This window comes from Lissotriton helveticus, chromosome 12 (assembly GCF_964261635.1).
Source record: "Lissotriton helveticus chromosome 12, aLisHel1.1, whole genome shotgun sequence".
Taxonomy (NCBI): Eukaryota; Metazoa; Chordata; class Amphibia; order Caudata; family Salamandridae; genus Lissotriton; species Lissotriton helveticus.
In genome coordinates, this window is record NC_136073.1 from 685,013,152 (window position 1) to 685,031,818 (window position 18,667).

General features: G+C 42.8%; 1 protein-coding gene and 1 long non-coding RNA gene across 6 annotated transcripts in view; one reads left to right on the top strand and one right to left on the bottom strand.

The window, feature by feature from the left end:
* Window positions 1-18,667, bottom strand: part of LOC144799953 (uncharacterized) — a 924,253-nt gene that overhangs the window by 281,098 nt on the left and 624,488 nt on the right. The window contains exon 1 of one of the 4 annotated variants that reach the window (XR_013603907.1): window positions 9,022-9,078. The exons of the other annotated variants lie outside the window; for them this stretch is intronic. This is a non-coding gene — a long non-coding RNA (uncharacterized LOC144799953). Of the gene's footprint in view, window positions 1-9,021; window positions 9,079-18,667 lie in introns of those variants that run through there. 4 annotated transcript variants of the gene reach the window in all.
* Window positions 1-18,667, top strand: part of FCSK (fucose kinase) — a 1,128,763-nt gene that overhangs the window by 209,057 nt on the left and 901,039 nt on the right. The gene's annotated exons all lie outside the window — the stretch shown is intronic.

Consider the following 18,667-nt stretch of genomic DNA (forward strand, 5'->3'; position numbering starts at 1 on the left):
GGGGGCGGGACTTAAAAAAGAAAAGACACGGAAACGCCCCCGAATCGTGTCCTGACGGGGAAAGAGTAATTGACAACCATCTCTTCCAATGGCTAGCCTCCATTTATGGAGCTAGCCAATGGAAGAAGGGGCGGGTTCAAGTCCCCAATACTGAGATAACATTAAATTTCGCCTGCGCGAGCACTGCTGTGCAGTGCTACGGCCAGGCGAAACCTAAAAAAATACAAATTACAAAGGGTGGGCAGTGAATATGCAGATGTAGGCTGCGGTGCAACCAAGTATGTTTTGAATGATGCTGTTTGTTGTGACATGTTTCTTCACTTACCTTGCCATCTGGCTGGCACACAGCATCAGGTAGTGGAATAAAAACTCTATTTTCTGTGCAAATTAAAAAATATGCAAGTTTACCCCTATGTTACGCATGTTTTGGAAACTGTCATACGTGTACATAATAACTAAAGGAGGTGTTTCTATAGGAACTTTCGTCAAGTACTTCATTTTCCAAAGAAATTCCTCTTGTACGGTAGGTGCAGAGATGTGCACACCCAATTACAGCAATGTTGTTTCCTCCCGTCACAAATGGGAATAAAGTACTACATTATAGACACTGACCCCAGTCTTCCAACGCACTAAAGCACTCGGATGCCGATCAACCACTCCTCCAAAACGTTAACGCCCGCCCCCTCCACTTTCAAATGTCATCAGCCGCCACTGGGAATGGATAACCCAAAAAATAGACCGGCAAGTTCAGATACTTCCAAATGGTCGTGGTCAGACCTTGCACCTCGTGAGATTGGTATACAAAAGGACTAAAACAGACACATTAAAAGTTCATATTATTTCCAATTAATTTTGATACATAAATTTTAATCCAAATAACATTTTCATGGACTGAACTGTTTTAGAGTAATTTATAATCATATGCCAACTCTGTTGTCAGAGCCAAAACATGTTTCACGACATCCCTAATAGGTTGTCACTTACTCAGGGCAAATTTGCTACACATTTGTCTGCGTTAGCTCTTAGTGTGCAGATGGTGTCAATCCTAATTTACTAAAGGAACTCTTTCTATGCACCTGAAATGTTCAATTATGTCAGTTTTTTAGAAATCATTGAATATTTCTGTTACATAGAAAGTGTTAAAGAGCTAATCCATACAGATGTTGGGTGGTGAATGGAAGTTAAAATAGCCTGTGTCCAAGGTAGTAACAAGCATTGAAAATGCAATAGGTCTCGCTCTCGTTTAAGTTAAAGCAATTCTGTTTGTAATTAGGTTGTTTTTTTGCTTTGCTTTTATTAGTCTTTTTCAACTTTCATGTACATAACATGCATATGTATGCATATATGTATATGTATGCATGTATTTATATAGATATGCAGATGTGTGTGTATATATATATATATATATATATATATATATATGTTTATATATGTTTATATATATATATATATATATATATATATATATGTTTTCAACAAGGATTCTTCAAAGAAGACGCCGCACACTACCTCGATTGTATCGACTTATGAATTTATTTTCTGTAGGTTCCCCACCTACGCGTTTCGGACAGGCAGACTGTCCTTGATCACGGTTAACAAACACGTGTCCATCATTTGTGTTTACCTTATATACATGCAAACTCCACTAAGCTGTTATGGTGCATTGTGGGTTCAGTAGTTTTTAGGTTTTACAATTTATAGTTGCTTTTTTAACTAACAATGCGCTGTTGTAAGCCGGATCGCTGCATTTCCGCGACCAACTGGAAATTTGTAATTGAATATTATCAGTTATGCTCAGACATATGGCATAGTGTCATAACGTCTCAATTTATTGTTAAGCATATAGCAAACATGCGAAATGCAAGTTGTGGCTGGGAGAAGTTAAGGACCAAGGGCCAGATGTAGGTAGGCTTTTACCGGGTGGTAACGGCCGAATTCGGCCGTTACCACCCGGTAAAAGCAATTTGACATGTAGGGCCCTGTAATTTACAGACTCGGTAAATTTACCGGTAGGTAAATTTACCGAGTATGTAAAATACCGAGTCGGTATCATTACTGATTCCGGACAATTGGTATGTAGGTGGGACTCTTCTGAGTCCCACAAGCAGTACCACATCGGTATTTTACCATCAAATACTACTTGATGGTAAAATACCGTTTCTGGTGTGCATGCACATGTGTGCATGCACACCTATGCCATATGACAGGCAGACCTGCCCTTAGGGCAGGTATGCCTGCCACATGGCACCCGAGCCTCTTTTGGGGGTGCCAGAGGGTGTCAAAGTGACACCCCCTGCACCCTTGTGACAGTCGGTATTTTCCGATGTGGTAAATACCGACCGGTATATGCCCAATCAATCCTATGGGCTTCAAAGCCCATAGGAATGCATGGGCATTAACTGGTCGGTATTTACCACATCGGAAATTACCGACTGTTTCCGATTCGGTAATTGCACATCTGCAATTACCTACATCTCGGTATTTTTATTTTCCGACCTCTTAAATACCGAGTCGGTGTGACTCGGTATTTAAGAGGTCGGTAAATAAAAATTACCTACATCTGGCCCTAAGTGTCCCTATTTGAGTTACAATTACTGGCTGAGTGCCTAATGACTTGTTTGACTTGTCTTATGACAATTTGGGCTGAGTGCCTCATATTCCAGTTATGTCGTTGAATACTTTGATCAACAGCTAACACAGCGCAAAGATAAAGCTTCTATTATTATTTGTCACATATATTGCACTTCGATCAATCATACGAATCAGCGACAAGATAACATGTGAGTCACAATTCGTGGTGTATCAAATCGAGTGTTTTTGCGGTAAAAAATACATCGGCTCAACAATTTGTCCACTCAAAAAAAGAATACTCGAACATACTAGAGCTATTCAAAACAATGACATGAGTTATGCGACAGCCAAACATCTTAAGACCCACCCTGGAAAAACCTGGAAGAATATGAAATATGCCGGAATCGCCATGGTGGGGGAGAATGAAAGAGGTGGTGATCGCGTTATGAGACTGAGACGCCTTGAATCTAAATTAATTATTAGGTTCAAAACTAGAATTCCGTGGGGTCTCAACACGGACGAAGAACTTTATGTACACTTATGAACTGAATCTCTCCAATTATAGACAATTAATCTCTGTTTCCTAAAATACTGATTCGTATGATTGATCAAAGTGCAATATATGTGACAAATAATAATAGAAGCTTTATCTTTGCGCTGTGTTAGCTGTTGATCAAAGTATTCAACGACATAACTGGAATATGAGGCACTCAGCCCAAATTGTCATAAGACAAGTCAAACAAGTCATTAGGCACTCAGCCAGTAATTGTAACTCAAATAGGGACACTTAGTCCTTAACTTCTCCCAGCCCCAACTTGCATTTCGCATGTTTGCTATATGCTTAACAATAAATTGAGACGTTATGACACTATGCCATATGTCTGAGCATAACTGATAATATTCAATTACAAATTTCCAGTTGGTCGCGGAAATGCAGCGATCCGGCTTACAACAGCGCATTGTTAGTTAAAAAAGCAACTATAAATTGTAAAACCTAAAAACTACTGAACCCACAATGCACCATAACAGCTTAGTGGAGTTTGCATGTATATAAGGTAAACACAAATGATGGACACGTGTTTGTTAACCGTGATCAAGGACAGTCTGCCTGTCCGAAACGCGTAGGTGGGGAACCTACAGAAAATAAATTCATAAGTCGATACAATCGAGGTAGTGTGCGGCGTCTTCTTTGAAGAATCCTTTTTGAAAACATTGTTTTGCGAGGGTGTCCTGAACCTCGCCGCCAGCACCAGCCTTTGTCGCTCCTCTCATCTCGGGACGTTTGCTTATATATATATATATATATATATATATATATATATATATATATATATATATATATATATATATATATATATATATATATATATATATATATATATATATATATATATATATATATATATATATATATATATATATATATATATATATACGCATATACATAAATGCATATATATATCACCTACTGGCGGTCACCAGTAGGTAGTTATAGTAAGGACCAAGCTTCCATAGGAAATCCGCAACATTCTATTTGGAATATCTTTGATGCCGGTTGACGAATCTTCGCAAAATTCTCAAGGAATATGGGGCGCTCCGCTCCTTCCTTGCAAGTTTGGGGGTGATTCGTCAAGCGGGGGTCGAGAAAAAAAGGGGGGGGTCCCAAAACGTGTTTTCCCCATGCAATTTTCCATAGGGACCTTTAGACGCGGCTACAGCCCGAACTGCTGAACGGAATTACACCAAATTTGGCAAAAAGATAGAGTTTGGTTCGCAGATTACGCTAAATGGTGTAAATCCGTTCAGTAGTTCCTGAGAAAATCAAAAGTAAAATCATAGATATATCTATAGACGAAGTACGGTATGCGTACAGTACGCGTACCTTCCCGAGCACGAGCTTTATGCTAATTGGCTGTCAACACTCCATACCAGGAAGGGTTGGCAGCCATCTTGTGCCTAAGTAGAACCGAGGCACAAGAAAACAGAAAAAGGAACGCGAAAAGGGGGCAGGGTAGAAACACCCTGACCCCCAAGGCCTGCTTAGGGGGTCCAACAAGGATCCCCTAAGCCGGATGCGTGTATGGTACGCGTACCATGCCGATAAAAAAATTGCATTTATTTTTTAGCCCCCTGGGGGGGGCAAATTCCGGGGGCAATGGACTCTTTGTAAAGAGGGGCCCAGAGGGGACCGCCACCCCGAGGCTTATTTTAATAGGGTGGGGGGGGCTCTGAGGCCCCCCCCAGCCCTGGGGACCGCCACCCCCGGGGCTTCCTTTATTTGTAATAATGGGGGGCCTAGAGGGGCCCCCCAGCCCCGGGGACCACCAACCCCCGGGGCTTCCACAAAATGTATGCAAGGGGCTCACGGCCCCCGCAGCCCCGGGGACCACTACCCCTGGGGCTTCTTTTATTTGTAATAATGGGGGGCCCAGAGGGGCCCCCAGCCCCGGGGTCCGCCACCCCCCGGGGCTTCCACGAAATGTATGCGGGGGGCTCACGGCCCCCCACACGCCCCGGAGACCACCACCTCCCTGGGGCACTAATATTCAAGTCTGCCACTCTTTCACAAGGATGATGTCATCAGTGATGTCATTTGAGATGTCATCAGTGATGTCATTAGTGATGTCACTGACCATGTCATGAGTGATGTAATATGTGACGTCATCAGCAGTGCATTGCGGGCACGCGAGTTATAGTTAGCTGAACTAACTATAATGGGGGAATTTCAGTGGTTTTGTATGAGTGAAATGTCCAGCTAACTATAACCTGTGCGAAACCTATGGCTTTTTCAGTGAATTTCTAAGGTTTTTTAAATGCTAATTCCGAACTATAACGTGGCTGAAACCATGGTTTTTTCAGTGAATTTCCAAGGTTTTTTAAATGCTAATTCCTAACTATAACGTGGCTGAAACCTATGGTTTTTTCATATGTATGTATATATATATATATATATATATATATATATATATATGTGTGTGTGTATAGAGAGAGGTAGAGCAGTAGTAGTAGAGAGAGAGACGTAGAAAATAGAGGGTAGAGAGTGAGTAGTAGAGAGTGTAGTAGAGAGTGTAGTAGAGTGTAGTAGTGAGTAGTAGCGAGTGTGTAGTAGAGTGTGTAGTAGAGTGTGTAGTAGAGATTGAGTAGTAGAGTAGTAGAGAGTGTGTAGTAGAGAGTGTGTAGTAGAGAGTGTGTGTAGTGGAGAGTGAGTAGTAGAGAGAGGGTAGTATAGAGTGTGTAGTAGAGGGTGTGTAGTAGAGAGCAGAGAGTGTCTAGTAGTAAGTGTGTAGTAGAGTGTAGTAGAGTGTGTAGTAGAGAGTAGTAGAGTGAGTAGTAGAGTAGTAGAGAGTGTGTAGTAGAGAGAGGGTAGTATGGATTGTGTAGTAGAGAATAGTAGAGAGGTAGAGAGTGTGTAGCAGAGAGCAGTGAGTGTCTAGTAGTGAGTGTGTAGTAGTGTAGTGGAGTAGTAGAATGAGTAGTAGAGTGAGTAGTAGAATAGTAGAGAGTGTGTAGTGGAGTGTGTACTAGAGAGTGAGTAATAGAGAGTGTGTAGTAGCGAGTGTGTAATATAGAGTGAGTAGTAGAGAATAGTAGAGTGTGTGTAGTAGTGTGTAGTAGAGTGTGTAGTAGAGTGTGTAGTAGAGAGTAGTGAGTGTGTAGTAGAGAGTAGTAGAAAGTGTGTAGTAGAGAGTAGTAGAGAGTGTAGTAGAGTGTGTAGTAGAGAGTGAGTAGTAGAGTAGTAGAGAGTGTAGTAGAAAGTAGTAGAGAGTAGTGAGTATGTAGTAGAGTGTGTAGTATAGAGTGAGTAGTAGAGAATGGTAGAGAGTAGTAGTGAGTGCTATGTGTATAGTAGTAGAGAGTGTAGAAGAGTGTGCAGCAGAGTGAGTAGTAGAGAGTAGTGAGTGTGTAGTAGAGAGTGTGTAGTAGAGTGTGTAGTAGAAAATAGTAGAGTAATAGAGTGTGTAGTAGAGAGTGTGTAGTAGAGAGTAGAGTGAGTAGTAGAGAGTGAGCAGTAGAGTAGTAGAGAGTGTGTAGTAGAGTGTGTAGTAGAGTAGTAGAGTGAGTAGTAGAGAGTGTGTAGTGAGTAGAGTAGAGTGAGAAGTAGAGAATAGTAGAGAGTGTGTAGTAGAGAGTGTGTAGTCTGTCAGTCAGGGAACCAACAAATGTTACATGTGTAGAACTCACGATGGATATCGGATTCACACAAATACGTAGTAGTCCGGGAACAATTATCAAAGAACTAAGACATTCCGTGAAGTAGTCAGAACCACGAAAGAGAACAGTCTTTGACAAGAGTAAGAGGCTCTTCAGAGAAAGATCACTGGTAACGGACAGCATAATAAAATATGTCTGATGTATCACTTATATCATGGTGATCAAAATGTAAGTAAGCCAGAGAACTAAACAATGTCGCTTCTACAGGTCTCAGCTTCACATGCTCACAGTATTAATGTAGTAACCGTAAGATGATTAATACATTTACCATGAGTTAGGACAGTAGATAAGTGGTCTTATTTATTTATTTGACACTGCTAACAAGCACTGGCAAAACTAACAGGTGAGACTTGTTTTAGGCATATTTTTGTTGTTTGTTATAGGTTTAGATGTAGCAGCAGAAAACTCACAGAGGCACCCAAATGCCGGTCAGGTGACATGCTGTGTAAAGCACACGTTTTCAGTTTACATGTTTAAGCCACGCCCTTAAATACATAGCCTACGCCTCTTTGAAGAAATTGCTATTTACACTTCTTTGGCCACGCCCATTTTAGAGACCCTTTTCATCCTATCTAAAGCATTGGGTCTAACCTATATCGAAATATATGAACTAATTAACCCAACAGCATGCAGTTTCAGCCTTCATTAATAAATGCAGCAAGCTGAACTCACTTACTGTGATGTCATCAGGCTTATTGTTGTGTGACAGGACCTTGTTGGAAAATTCAGGGTCAACGGTTATGTGATGTCACATCTGTGATGTCATTAAGGTCAAACGGCGTATGATGTCCCTTCTGCTACCGCTAGCATTTTGGTGAGTCACACGCATGGAGCCAAGTAAAATGATCATGACTTCAAAGTAAATGTAACCTCCGTGCATGTTAACAACCCCAACCCGAAATCCTGCACCTACTTAAATGTAAATTAATAAATCCACGTTTTCAAACAATCCTACACCATTACAGATTGTGTATGTCTAGGTGAAAAAGACTTGCTCTCAGTAGTATTAGCACCTTACATGTTGCATTCCAATTTTAGGTATGTTCTTAATAAACGTATCGGATTCGGACAGTGCTCGAAATAAAATATAAAAGAGCAGGTACTCACAATCCCTGGGCATCTAGGAAGTGCCAGTATGCTATAATTATAAAGTTTTGCACCCCTGTTGGGAAGTGCCTTTCAAATTATAAAGTGCAGGTACTCCGTGCCCGCCCACTTTAAGCACTGGATTCTGGGAATTCTTTCACCAGGCTCCACGATCTGCACACTCACTATGTAGACAGTTCGAGTTCTTCACACACAGGCACACTGCAGACCTGAGGGGATTTCAACCCATTTCAAAATACTAATGAGTTCCCTGAAAACTTATTTGCGACTCTGCAGAGTCGATTGTGGGGAAATGAAGCACACTACATCGATCTACGAAACCGAGACACATGCATGGAGTGAGAGCTCCTGCTATAGTCTTGGTGCAGTGCCATGCTGCGTTCACTCACAGCAGCTGATCTGCCATGGAAATAGCAGTGGTTACTTATAGCACAGACGGCATACACACTTCAAAAAATCAAGCACCACCAGCTCTTTCTTTCTCCAGCACTATATACATAGGGGCGGGCCCCTTTGTGGAGCAAAGCAGAGCAGAGCCTACCTCCAGGGAATACACACAGGTAACTTCCCACCTCCCTCCTACCTACAAGCGCAGCTGACAGGAGGCTGCTAAGCGCCAGAGAAACGGAGGCAAATCTTATTAAAGTCCACATAACTCCCGGCTTCCGTTGCTCGCCAAGGGTCCGAGAGATTGCCCCTTCCCTAGGGATCTGCTTCACCTTCCGGCCGTGTAATGTGTTCCTTCATTCCTTATAGCTTTACAGTTGTTCATTCATGATTGTAACTTTTCTATTTCCATCACTGTCTTATGTTATACACATTCCACAGCGCGCACCTTGAAGGAATGTTTTCCTTCGAAGGTGCATCGCTCGTGGTTCATGTTTGTCAAGGGACTCCATCTGCTGAATCAAGCATTCAGCAGTTGGACATCCTACTGAACAGATGTGCTCCAGTGGTTATGCTTACATCCTGAGAAGAATAAATCTCAATTTAACTTTCAACGCTTCCTGCTTTGACTACTTTAATTTATTAGTTTTATGAAGTAAGATACTTCACATTTTGGCGACGATGGAGAAGAATAGCTAATCACCATTTTTGCACACAACTAAATATATGGAAAAGGAGTGTTACCTTTTAGATGAAACGATCGTGGCATTGTAAAAGAAATTCCGGTGGAAAGGAGCTGCGGGACGAGTAGGAGGTAAATTTTATTTGTTTTCCGATAATCGAGCAAAGCAATTGGTCTGAAAAACGTCACTTGTGACAAGGAGACAAACGTCACAGTGACATGCTCGCAGAAGAGAAGGAAACGTACGAGAACCTCATCATCACGCACACTGACGTGATCATGCTCCCGTCGGCCATTTTAACTTCAGCAAATCAAGCTGTTTCCATAGCAACAGGTTTACGATCGACATCTTCAAGGAAAACAACACTCATCATCGACGATACCCACGTCCTTGTGTATTTCTCTTCACAACATCAAAGCGCATTAAAACGATTGTTTAAAGGATTAAAACGAATTGCAGAGAAAGATTAAATCGACTATTTACATGTCGATGTATTATTTTTTATTTTAAAAAAAGAGGGTGAAATACGTAGCGCTTTAATTAGAACAAAGAAGAAGAAAGTAAGAAAAGGAACATTCACAAAGAGAATGAAATATTTAAGGCAGCTCAGATGACAACCTCACTATCGCCGAACACCTTCACTTCCAGATCCACACCGACCCCAAGACAACACTCAGAGGCACCCTCCTCTACAGGCCACCAGGACCCCGTACAAAATTCAGCGAAGACATCACTGACTTTATCACCCCACACGCCCTCCCTTCGGAAGAATACATTCTACTGGGAGACCTCAATTTCCATCTGGAAAAGAGCAACGACAGTAACACCACCACCCTTCTGGACAATCTCGCCAATCTCGGACTCAAACAACTTGTTAACACCCCCACACACTATGCAGGACACACACTCGACCCTATCTTCACTTCCAGCAAGCATATCTCCTTCACTCATACCACACCCCTCCACTGGACGGACCACAGCTGCATCCACTTTATTTACAATAAGACCTCGATCCACAACAACCCTCACCAACTCTGCGAAGAAATTGGAACAAAATCACCATCGACCAGATCTCAACATCGCTTCTTCAAAAACCCCCTGCCTATTCAACGAACCCATAACCAAGCCGCCATCAACCTCACACAATGGTTAACCCAAACCGCCGACAAATTAGCACCCTTGAAAAAACATCAAATCAAGCAAGGAAGCAAGAACGCCCCCTGGTTCAACGATGACCTTAAGAAATCCAAGAAGCTCTGTCGTTCCCTTGAGAAAACTTGGAAAACAGACCCAAACACTATCACCCAAGCCGCCTTCAAAAACGCCACCCGCAAACACCACCAACTAATCCGGACAGCCAAGAAATCAGCACTCAAAGACCGACTAGACAACAACGCCCACAACAGCAAGGAACTTTTCAACATCATCAAAGAATTCACCAACCCCACCGCCAACTCTAACGACATCACCCCCTCTCAAGTCCTCTGCGACTCCCTGGCTTCATTCTTTCATGACAAAATCGCCGACATCCATAACAGCTTTGACAACCAACCTGTAAACCAGTCCACTCCACTCACCTCCGAACCGTTACCTCCTCCGAATATGGTTTTCGAATGGAACCCAATCACCACAGAAGAGACCATTCGCCTGATGAACTCCATCCACTCAGGATCCCCTACAGACCCATGTCCCCATCACATCTTCAACAAAGCAGACTCCATTATCGCACCCCATCTCCGAGATGTCATCAACTACTCCCTTAACTCCACCACATTCCCAGAAAGCTGGAAACACGCCGAACTCAGCGCCCTTCTGAAGAAACACACAGCTGACCCCACCAAACTCAAAAACTACCGCCCCATCTCGCTCCTCCCATTCCCTGCCAAAGTCATTGAGAAAGCCATTAACAATCACCTCGCCGCCTTCCTCGAAACCAACAAATCACTCGACTCCTCACAGTCTGGCTTCCGAGCCAAACACAGCACCGAGACCGCCCTCATCGCAGCAACAGACGACATTCGAACACTACTGGACAACGGAGACACAGTCGCCCTTATCCTCCTTGACCTCTCCGCAGCCTTCGACACAGTCTGCCATAGCACCCTGATACAACGCCTCAGAAATATTGGAATTCAAGGAAATGCATTGGACTGGATCATTTCGTTCGTCGCTGGAAGAACTCAGAGAGTCCGCCTCCCCCCTTTTAAGTCAGAGGCCACCGAAGTCATCTGCGGCGTCCCGCAAGGATCATCACTCAGCCCCACCCTCTTCAACGTCTACATGAGCCCCCTCGCAACCATCGCACGTCAACACAACCTCAACATCATCTCCTACGCTGATGACACTCAGCTGATCCTCTCACTCACCAAAGACCCAACCACCGCCAAAACCAACCTACACGAAGGGATGAAAGAAGTAGCCGAGTGGATGAAGCACAGCCGTCTGAAACTGAACTCGGACAAAACGGAAGTCCTCATCTTAGGCTCATCCCCTTCCGCCTGGGACGACTCTTGGTGGCCAACGGCCCTAGGAAAAGCCCCCATACCGACAGACCACGCACGAAACCTGGGCATCATCCTGGACTCCTCACTCTCGATGACCAGACAAGCCAACGCCGTCTCATCTTCATGCTTCAACATCCTACGCATGCTCAAAAAAACATTTCACTGGATCTCCACCGAAACAAGAAAAACGGTCACCCATGCACTGGTTACAAGCCGTCTGGACTACGGAAACACCCTTTACGCCGGTTCCACCGCGAAACTACAGAAAAAACTCCAACGCATCCAAAATGCTTCAGCCAGACTCATACTAGACATCCCCCGCACAGACCACATTTCCGGTCACCTGAAAGACCTTCACTGGCTCCCCGTCAACAAGAGAATAACGTTCCGTCTCCTCACCCACGCACACAAAGCCCTATACGAACTTGGACCTGATTGTCTCAACACGCGCCTTTCCTTTTACACCCCCACCCGCCAGCTGCGTTCGTCCAACCAAGCCCTCGCCGCTGTTCCGCGCATCCACAAAGCCACCATGGGAGGAAGATCCTTCTCCTACTTAGCGGCCAAGACCTGGAATTCCCTTCCCATCCACCTCCGCCTTACTCAAAACCACCTAGCCTTCAGAAAACAACTTAAAACATGGATATTCGATAAGTAAACCTCCCCCCCCTTCCTCAAGCGCCTTGAGACCCTATGGGTATGTAGTGCGCTATATAAATTCTGACTTGACTTGACTTGAAGGTACATTTGTTGTTCATGTCTATATTTATGAAAAGTGAAATGGTTATATTTAAAAAAAAAAATAACTTGCTATTAGATAACATGGCAACACATCAACAAATTGTTAATTTAAATCATTTTCTTCCTGTACCTGGTAAACCCAAAGAGACATGGAAAATGTGGTTTAAAAGTTTTGAGAGTTATTTAACTGCAATAGATGCAGATGACTATTCAGCTAAAAGGAAGTTGGCTATCTTATTTAGTCATTTGGGCAGTGCAGGACAACAAATCTTTGATAACCTTCCGGCTTCTATTCCCCCTCCTGGAAATGGGGATGGATGGAATGTTTTTACTGATGCTGTGCAGAGACTAAATAAAAAATTCCTAGAACAACCTAGCGTCATGCTAGAATGTTTCAACTTTATGAAGAGAAAACAAGAACAAAATGAAACAGTAGAGGAATGTATATCTGTACTCAGAAACTTAGCTGCAGACTGCAACTTTGGAGCATATTTAGATACTGTGATCAGAGATCAATTCGTTTATAAGTGCTTTCATAAAAAAATACAAGAGAGAATTTTAAGCTGCCGTGATCCGTCCCTTTCAGAAGTTATAGACATGGCATAAAGTGTAGAAAGATCTATTATCTCATCAAAATGTATTTCCGAGGCAAGTGTTCCATCTATGCAAAATGACATGCACGTTAACGCTATTTCTATGCACAATGACATGCACGTTAACGCTATTTATTAAAAAAACAAATTTGCTAAACCATTCCAAAGAAAAACTATTCCATCGTGCTACAGATGTGGATTAAAAGCACACCTTGGAAACAGTCCAGTTTGTCTTGCTTTAGGAAAAAGGTGCACTTTTTGTCACAAAATCGGAAATTTTCACACTGTCTGTAGAAACAAAAGAGCAATTCAAGTTAGCGCTATAACTTCATTAGAAAATGTTGAAGTTGATGTTTCATCTCTTAAATCTCCTTTAGAAAATCTTAACATTAATACTGTTGAAATTAATGCTTTGGATGTATACTCAAATGTTTTAGAAGAAAAAGAGATACTATCTATTGATTTAGTAGAAACATCACCTGAAACTAATCGCGTAAAGGATCCAACTTGTGAGGTTATAATTGATCATTATTCATTTGATATGATGGCAGATTCAGGGGCACCTGTAACTATTATTTCTGATGTTTTGTTCAATACTCACTGGTCCTCAAATGTGCATTTACATCCTTTAGACATCATTCCAAAAGCATATGGTGGTAAGGATATAGATATGTTGGGTTATTTTTTAACGAAGGTTTCATGCCTAGGTAGATGCATAAATACAAAGGTCTATGTAGCCATTGAAGGAAAAAGTATAATTGGTTGGCAGGATCTTGCGAGAATGGGCCTAAAATTAGTCCCAGGTTCGGATTCTCCTGTTCAGATCAACGATGTTCCCATTTCTTTAGTGACTAATAGTGAAAAAACAGTGATTGATGACATTATTGCTGAGTTTCCAGAAGTTTTTATGACTCAGTGGGAAAAATCAAACATTTTGAACATCTCATTAGACTTAAGCCTAATGCCATTCCTGTCATTCATGAGTGGAGAAATATTCCACTTAATGTTAGGGATGATTTAAAAAGGGCTTTAGACAAAATGGTGTCTGAAGGCATAATTGAGTCAACAGATTCATCATTATGGGTCAGTCCAATTGTAGTGGTTAAAAAAATGGACTCCAGCATTCGTCTATGTGCAGATCTTCGCTCTTTGAATCAAAATATAATCATTGATTGCCATCCATTACCGAAAATCCAAGATCTGCTCACTGGCATTTCTGGGTCAAAGTATTTCATGCTTCTTGACCTCAGAAGTGCTTACCATCAAATTCCACTCACTAAGTGTTCATCAGAACTCCCTACATTTATTACTCCCTTTGGAACATTTAAGTATTTGAGACTCCCGTTTGGATTGGCATCAGCGGCGAGTGTCTTCCAAAAAGGTATGGACACCATTTTACATAATATTGATTGCGTTCAGCCCTATCAAGACGATGTACTAATACATTCAAAGAGTAGAGTTGAACATGTTCAAACTCTGAGAAAAGTTATATCTCGCTTCAAAGATGTTGGGGTAACTCTAGGAGAAAAGAAATTAACATTTTTTGCAAAAGAATCAGATTACCTTGGGCATTCAATATCAGCAGAGGGAATTAAGCCCAAGCATTCACTTACTCAAGCCATATCAAATGTCCCTATTCCTAAGGATAAGGATTCTTTGAAGTCTTTTTTAGGCTTAAGGGAATACTATCCTAGATTTATTCAAAGTTACTCACAACTAGTTCAACCCCTACGGGTTCTTTTAAAAAAAGATGTGAAGTTTTTGTGGTCATAAGAAACAGATTTTGCATTTAACCTTGTTTAAAAAGTCATCATAGAAGCACCTGCCTTGTCCTCTTTTACCCCTGGATTAAAATGCACAATTTCTGTGGATGCTAGCCAGAAGGGTCTGGGTGCGGTGCTTTGCCAATGGAATGGTGCAAAAGAGAACACCATTGGTTTTGCATCAAGATCTCTCAGTGGTGCGGAGTCTAACTACAGCACAATCGAGAGAGAAGCCCTTGGCTGTTCTTGGGCTGTAAAAAAATTTAAAACCTACATTTGGGGCCCCCATTTTACACTCCTAAGTGATCACAAGCCTCTATTGCATTTTCTTAACGGAAATGGAACAGAAAAAGCATCAGCAAGACTTGTCAGAATTCTTTCAAGATTGTATGAATATAATTTCACAATAGGAACACATTTCTAGAGGTAATAATTTAAGGGCTGATGCTTTTTCCAGATTGCCTTTGGCAAATGATACAAAAGATAATGTTGATGATATAGAGTGTGTTGTTGCTTCTATAGAGGAGTTGGTTCTTTCTCCTTTTTCTATTTCAGAGTCTGATTGGATTGAAGGTTATTCTGATGATGCAATTTTAATGGCAGTAAAAAACATGATCATTTCAGGTTGGCCGAAAGTACGGTCTCTTCCTGCCTCTCTGAAATCTTATGCTCAAGTTTCAGATGAGCTATGCATCATAAATGATGTGATCTTTAGGGGAGATCAATGTGTTCCTCCTTCTAAGCTTCGCAAAAATCTTTTTCATGCAGCACATCAAGGTCACTTAGGTGTTGGAGGTACATCAAGGAAGTTGAAAGAGCCCTTTTGGTGGCTAGCTCTTGACAAAGATGTAGCACTTTGGATTAATAGTTGTGACACCTGTTTAGTGTCAGATAAACACTGTAAAACTTCTCCGCTACCTTTACACAGTGTTCCTTTACCAGAGGAAGCTTGGGATAAATTAGCCATTGATTTTGCAGGGCCATTTGAAATTTTACCACATGATAAACGTTATATTATTTCACTCATTGACTATCACTCTAAATGGGTTGAATTTGAATTTTGTGAAAGTCCTAATTCTCTTTCAGTTGTTAATTTTTCAAAGAGAGTTTTTTCTACAGAAGGTTCGCCAAAAGAAATTTTGAGTGATAATGCATGTCATTTCTGCTCTTCTATTGTGCAGGAATTTTTGAAGTTACATGATATCAAGCACCTTAGGGTGGCACTCTATTCACCTCCATCTAATGGTTTAATTGAGAGGATGAATAGGTTTATCAAGGAGGGAATACAAACAGCTATTTCATTTAATATAGATGCAGAAGATTTTCTAAAAAAAAAGGTGTGGTCGTATTTGGTTACCACTCATTCCACAACAGGCATATCACCTTTCAGATTGCTCAAGAAAAGGAATCCTAATGGTAATATATGTCCATCGTGGATCAAAGATATTGGTAGAAACAGTAAGTTGTGTCTAGCTTGTTATGACAAAAATATTGTAAAGAAAAATGTGTTGGATCAACAAAAGATTCAACAGAAACACTTTGATTCAAACTTCAACCCTGTTTCACACACATTTAGGGTTGGTGATTGGGTTATGACTCCTAACAGGGTCAAGAAGGGAATGTCTAAGTTTTCCCTTCCTACTCAGGTTCTTAAGGTTTCTAGGGGTTTACTTTTCCTGGATAAAAGGGGTGGTGGACAGGGCCGGACTGGCCATAGCGGGCACTGGGCAATCCCCCGGTGCGCCGCACAGGTGGGGGGCGGTTTTGGGCCCCTGGGGGCCATTTTTTTTTACAGGGCCATTTTTGCAGCATAGCTGCAAAATCGGCCCTGTACCAAAATCGGCCAAAAAACGGCCCCGGCACAGAGCTCGGCGGCACCTCCAATCCCCCCCCCCACCCCGGGCCGGCGGAGCACTTTGCCAGGGCCGGTTGTGGTTCCCAGTCTGGCCCTGGTGGTGGGATAAGCAAGTAATAGTTAAACTTACTCCTGAACAAGCCAACAGAGTGTTTAGAACATAAACACTTTGATGACAGTTCTTCTTGTTCTTATTTCCCTTTGGGATCCCCTTCAGACAATCTTTTACAACCTTGTGCACAAGTCATTCAAAATTCAAATGATAGTTTCTCTCATTGTGATGCCCTTAATATTAACTCCCAATTAATTTCCAGTCCTTCAACTTCTTCTCCTTCAACTTCAACCAGAGCTCACAGAAATTGCTTCTTTCCTTCATGATTTAAAGATTTCTATTTATCTTAACTTTCTTTTGTTTTTGTTTTTTTTTGTTTTTTTTTAAGACCTTTATTTGCATCATTAGGATAAACATGTGTGGGCCTACAACCAATCCGGCCGGCCACAAGTCAAAGACGATCAAGAATCAAAATAAGCGACACAAGGCCAGTTGGCAGGCAAGCAAACATAATTGAACAATGCTAGAAATGGGATAAGCGGCAATAACGGCCCAATATCAGGATCAATGAGGTCTATTTTATAATAAGGGGACAAGGCTCATGGCTGACTCACAAATACGGGAAAACCCAGAAACAGGAATACACCCATGCCAAAACGAGAGGAGGGGGGGGGTTGGGGGGGGAGGAGGATGTAAGGGCACGAGTCGACCGTAGCACAAAACAAACACAAAATATTGTGGAGAAGCATACAAGTGCTACCAAGATCTCATGTCCCCCACCCAATAACACGCTAACAGAGGCAAAGCGAGCGGATAAACTGTACGAACCGAACCCACTTCTCTCAATACGAGCCTGGGAAAAAGGGGGAGGGGGGGGAAGGGGGGGGGAAGGGGAAAGGGGAAGGGAAAGGGGGAAAAAATTGGGGGGAAACAAAGGGGAGGAAACCAAAAAGGGACAGAAAAGGGGGGAAAGGAAAGGAGAAAGAGCAAAGTAAAAGAAATATAAAAGGAGAAACACAATCGTGCAAGATGGGCGCCACCCCGGGCCAGGCAACCCGCGGCTAATAGTACAGAAGAAAGCGGAAGCTGGCGAAAAGAAGGGTATGGCAGTCGCGACGAAGCATCGAAACCGATAAAAGTGGCATAGCAACAGACCCCAACCCACTCATGCCTGAGAAGCGAGGACAGAAGCGGCACCGCTATAAAGGGATAGAAAAGGGCCATAGAACCAAAAGAAAACATCTGAAAGACCCCGCCCACCCGTCCCACCCCGCACCCCTGCAGAAGGCTACGGCCTACCCTCCAAACAGCGTGCCTGTCGCCCTAATCCGAAACCCGAAATATAGTGAAAAAAGGAAAGTAGAGGAAGAAGACAAAAAGAGGAGGAGAGGAAATACGAAACAAAAATAAAATGTGAGGGAGGAGCCAGAGGATATGAGCAAACACATTCGGCTACGACCCTCCCCCGACCAACGAATGAATAAGTATCAAATCAATACTACACCTTCACATACAGCAAAAACCACAGGGAGGGGGAGGAGGAAGAGATTGTAACGTTTCACCGTGTCGGGAGTACAAACATCAGTGCAACGGGCAGGTAAACCAGCAAACTATCATGTCGTGCAACTCACCCCCAACCCTTCCTAACCACGAAACCAACCCAATAAAGGATAATGTGGAGCGGACCACCCAGCACAAAATAATCGTAATGTTGTCCAGAGTCACGGCAGTGATATAAATCAGGGAGAGCCTTCGTACGGAGGGAATACAAAAAGCCAATAAAGCAAGTCAATTGTAGCAGTAACGACAGGGCAAGCAAAGGCAAGCCGGAGTCCAGGTGCGCAATTCGACAATACAAAGGTACCCCTCCAGGACAAAAGTTCGAATCCAACGAAGCCGGAGCAAACAGCGGCCCACCATAAGTCCCAGGTACCCGGGAAGGAGCAGATCTCCGCGTCGTGTGGAAGTCCTCGAAATCCAGGCGGCGAGGAAGCAGAGGGTCAAAAGTCACCGGCCCATCAAGCGGCCGAAGAACAACAACAGCAACTCCTGGCGCAGCCGAAGGGGGCGAAGCAATGGCGGCATCAGGACAATAGGGGTGCATGAAAGAGCGGCGGCCCAAAATGGCGGCGAGCCGCATGGGGTCGGTAGAGGCACCGGGGGCCAAGACAGCGTACAATGACATCAAGGCGTCCAGGA